This window comes from Penaeus monodon, chromosome 4, assembly GCF_015228065.2.
Source record: "Penaeus monodon isolate SGIC_2016 chromosome 4, NSTDA_Pmon_1, whole genome shotgun sequence".
Taxonomy (NCBI): Eukaryota; Metazoa; Arthropoda; class Malacostraca; order Decapoda; family Penaeidae; genus Penaeus; species Penaeus monodon.
Window position 1 is genome coordinate 44,198,885 of NC_051389.1, and position 5,000 is coordinate 44,203,884.

Sequence of the window (5,000 nt, forward strand, 5' to 3'; positions counted from 1 at the left end):
ATCTACCCCTCTGTCTCTACTTTCTCGCAGAGCAAAAACACGATTGAGAAATGCCACAACAATACTTTCAAGGAGGCGATGATGCAGCCATTGAGAATAGAAGGATGATGGAAACAGACGAAGTGATGTAAGCGCAGATATGAGCAATAAGTTGTGAGGCATGAATGGAAATAGAAAACGAGAAAGGAAAGAGAGAGAGAGAGGAGAAAGAGAGAAAGAGATGGGGGGGAGATAGAGAGAGAGAGAGAGATGGGGGGGGAGATAGAGAGAGAGAGAGAGAGAGAGATGGGGGAGGGAAGATAGATAGATAGATAGATAGATAGATAGATAGATAAGAGAGAGAGAGAGAGAGAGAGAGAGAGAGAGAGAGAGAGAGAGAGAGAGAGAGAGAGAGAGAGAGAGAGAGTCAAAGTCAAAGTCAAGTCAAGGGAAGGGAGGGAGGGAGAGAGAAAGAAAGAGGGAGACAGAGAGAGAGAGAGAGAGAGAAGGAGTTGGAATTACATTAAAGGGAAAAACCGATGCAAAGAATGCCATAGAAAAAGGAGAGTATCTAAAAAAAAAAGAAAAATAGCAACCGAGGAAGACCATTAATCACTACTCAGAATTCATATCCCCTCTCCCCCTGCCCCTCCCCCCTTCCCCCTATTCCCCAGGGCCCCCTACTATCACAGAAGAGGCCACACGTCAGTCACACTTGATTCTCCTTATGTGTCTGTGAGAGTCAAGAGGGAGGGGGCGGAGGGGGCGGAGTGGAGAGGAGGGGAGAGAAGGGAAGAGGAGGGGAGAGGAGGGGAGTAGGGGAGGGTGTAGAGGAGAGGAGGGGAGAGGAGTGGAGTAGGGGAGGGTGTAGAGGAGAGGAGGGGAGAGGAGGGGAGAGGAGTGGAGTAGGGGAGGGTGTAGAGGAGAGGGGGAGGGAAGTGAGGGATCAGGGAGGCTGGGGAAAGGATAGGTTATCAGGGGGAGAGGAGAGGGAAGTAAGGGGAAGAGGCGTTGGTGTCAGGGAGAGGGAGGGGAGAGAGGGAGAGGGAGAGGGAGGGAAAGGTAGGGGGTTAAGTGGAGGGGAGAGGGAGGGGAGAGGGAGGGGAGAGAAGGTTCGATAGCCTCTTCGTGTTCCTTTCTGTCATACCCATAAGAAGAAGGTGGATGAAGAAGATAATGATTGTGAGTAAGTAACCAAGCCATTTAAATAATAGGAATTTAAATGATAGGAATTTTAAATAATAGGAATTTGGCGGAGCGAAGATGGAGAAGAAAGAGCTGAAGGAAGTGGATGGAAAGAAAGACAAGAATGATACAGATAAAACAAAAAAAATAACTAGAAAAAAGCATAGAGGGAAAAACAAAATTGAACAAAGAAGGATAAAATCACCAACAAAACATTTCTAAAAATATTAAAAATATATAGATGAATAAACACTTAAACAAGCAAACAAACAAACACACAAACAACTAAATAACAGCATAAATAAACAAATAAACAAGGAAATGGATAAAGTAATAGAAAAACAAATAAATAAATAAGTGCAAAAACATACATACAAACATAAACAAAGTAAACAAATAAATAATAAAAACAAATAAACAAATAAAAAATCAAAGTAAACAAACAAACAATAGAGACACAAACAAACGAAAAAAACAAACAAACAAATATGAGTGCAATCAAACTCACACCCAAGAACGACCCTCAAGCGACACTCACACGGTCGCCTGTCTCTCTCCCTGCCTCCACCCGCTGTCTACTGCGAGGATACACTGAGAAAGAGGCATGGGGACTTTAGAGTTGGGATTTTCTCAACTCTCGGGATGGCGCGGGAGGAGAGGAGAGGAGAGGAGAGGAGAGGAGAGAGGAGAGGAGAGGCGAGGAGAGGAGAGGAGAGGAGAGGAGAGGAATTGAGAGAGGAGGGGAGGAGAGGGGAGAGGAGAGGAGAGGAGAGGAGAGGAGAGGAGAGGAGAGGAGAGAGGAAGAGAGGAGGGCGGGAGAGGAGAGGAGAGGAGAGGAGAGGAGAGGAGAGAGAGGAGGGAGAAGGAGAGAGAATACATGAAGAAGAGGAATGGAGACGTATAGAGTAGGGATTCAATAGAGATGGGGGAGGAGAGGAGAGAAGGAATGAAGGGAGGAGTGGATGGAGAAAGAGAAGAAGAGAAGGAGTAGTATGAGTAAGTGAGTAGTGAAGGTGAGGTGAGTATTGAGTGATGTGTGTGGTGAGTGGAGTTGAGATTAGTAGTGAGGTAGAGTGTGAGGAAGGTGAAGGTGATATGGGAGTGAGTGCGATGAATAAGATAGATAGTGAGAATAGTATATATAATATATATATATATATATTATATATTATAATATTATATATACTATATACGTATATATAAATATATATTATATATATATATTATATACTATATATATATATATCATATCTTATACAGAGAAATATAATAGAGTATATGGTATACTTATATATAGTATATATATATGCATGTACGTATACAGAGAAAGAGAGAGAGAGTAGATGGTACGTGTGACTGTGTGTGAATGTGTGTGTGTGTGTGTGTGTGTATGTGTGTGTGTGTGTGTGTGTGTGTGTGTGTGTATGTGTATGTGTATGTGTGTGTGTGTGTGTCTGTATGTGGGTGTGTATGCGTGTGTATGTCAACTCCACATCCTACCTATTCCCACACAGCAAATTTGCTCTGTGTCGCCTGTACACTAAACCCAAATGAATTGTTTACCCTTAAAACGACATGAGCATTCCTCTTCAACGTTAATTGGCAATAAAAAAACATATTGCAGCTGTAGTCTGCAACAAGCCCTTACTGCCTCGAACGCGCGACATACTCCTGCTTTTATAACTTCACTTCTCGTCCTAATGATCACAATTTGCCACGCCTGGAACTAGGGTATATATAGAAATATATTGCGCGTACTGTACTTCATCTGTATAAGTGGAGGGACTAACAGTGTTATCAAGTTATACAACCGCCAGACGTGGCAAACTGCAATCATTACGATGAAAAGTAGAGTTATAAACTAAGGAATTCGTTATGTGTTATCTCTCTCTCTCTCTCTCTCTCTCTCTCTCTCTCTCTCTCTCTCTCTCTCTCTCCTCTCTCTCTCTCTCTCTCTCTCTCTCATCTTATATATATATATATATATATATATATATATATATATATATATATATATATATATATATTCATATATATATATATATATATATATATATATATATATATATATATATATATATATAATTATATATATATTATATATATATATATATATATAAATATTATATATATATATATATATATATACATATACACACACAAACACACACACACAGACAACTCATTAGCACATGTGTGTGTGTGTGTGTGTGTGTGTGTGTGTGTGTGTGTGTGTGTGTGTGTGTGTGTGTGTGTGTGTGAAGACAGAGGGAAAGAGAGCGAGTGCATGGGCGTGCGTGCACCACCATCATTTCCCATAGCTTATCTCTCTTACAGTAGACATGGCTGGAGATACGGCCAGAAAACATGACTTTTCATCAAAATTATCTCGAGTTAGTACCTAATACTCCTCATAAGAGGTTTTAAAACGGCTGTTAAAAGTAGCCATAAAATCTGCAGAAGATAACACTCATAAATTCCTGGGCGAACACCGGTAGCAGCCAGGTGGTCGGGCGGCTGCTGAGGAACCGGTGTCGCGGAGCTGATTTTCGCTGCCATTATTAAAACACCGGCGATAAACACTGCAAAGGCATGCTCGCTCGCAACATCCAGATAGAGGAGTCACTAAAGAACAGCTCTCAGTCTCAGCCAACACGCGGATCCATTAGCGAAATCTACAGACAGGTCAATAAAATGGTTCTTGCCGAGACGCAAAAAAGACGGGAAAAAGTCTTGACTCAGTACGCGTGAATGATTTGGCTGACGGCGGCTGCGCTCGTGTTGCGTCGCCGGCCTCTCGACGCGTCCTGCTCCCCCTTCTTTGCTCCTTAAAAAAGGGTTTGAAAAATAGAAACAAACTATTTTCAGTCTCGAAGGGCGTAGTTTCCGTAATCAAAAAAATAAATACGTAAAAGCGAAGGAAAGGGAAGGAGAAATTTCCCTAAAATACGGTGGAGAGGCGTCAGGTGCGAAGAATGCGCGATATATGTAGCAGAGAATGGAAGAAAAGGAATATGATTACAAAACAAAGACTAAAGAAAGAAGAGGAAATGAAGAACTACCTGAATTATTAAAACAATACTTACCAGATTCAGACGGCGGCGGCGGAGGTGGCGAGCGACGACAGGCGAGGCGATGCTCAGCCGCTGCGAAGGGCGGGCGGGCGGGCGGCAGGACACTCGCGCTTCACCTGGCGAGGAAAGTGCTTGCGTTTAGCATGGGCGGGCTTGGTGAAGGCATGGCTTACAGGTTTGCTTTCTATTCTTTAGTTCTATTTTCTTCGTGCATTCTTTTCGCATCCTCTCGCTTTCTCTTTCTCATCTCTTCTCTTTTTTTCTCTTTCTCGTTTCTTCTCTTTCTCTCTCTCTCTCTCTCTCCTCTCTCTCTCTCTCTCTCTCTCTCTCTCTCTCTCTCTCTCTCTCTCTCTCTCTCTCTCTCTCTCTCTCTCTCTCTCTCTCTCTCTCTCTCTCTCTCTCTCTCTCTCTCTCTCTCTCTCTCTTCCTCCTTCCTTCCCTCCCTCCCTCCCTCCCTCCCTGACCACCCTCTCACCACCCTACCCATCCCCCCCTAACCTCCTTCTCCTCCCCCCTCCCTTTCTCCCTTTCCCTCACCCCATCACTCGCCTCCAAGCACGCAGATGAGTCACAGAGTCCCGAAAGGATGGGTGAGCGGGGTCAGAAGATGGATGAGTGTGAGTCAACGAGGTGAGGAAAGGGCGGAGGCAACCAAGTGAGTCATCCAAGGTGCGGATTGCCTCGTTCGCCAAGACCTCATATACATATCACGGTTTGAAGTGTTACTATTGGCATCTGTTTACATATCGACGGGAGGAACAT

At 43.6% G+C, this 5,000-nt stretch overlaps 1 protein-coding gene across 6 annotated transcripts in view; it reads right to left on the reverse strand.

The window, feature by feature from the left end:
* Positions 1–5,000, reverse strand: part of LOC119572247 (glutathione S-transferase 1-like) — a 259,087-nt gene that overhangs the window by 101,219 nt on the left and 152,868 nt on the right. For all 6 annotated transcript variants that reach the window (XM_037919245.1, XM_037919241.1, XM_037919246.1 and 3 more), the window contains one exon: positions 4,251–4,354. The gene's annotated coding sequence lies outside the window, so the exon portion shown is untranslated. The remainder of the gene's footprint in view (positions 1–4,250; positions 4,355–5,000) is intronic.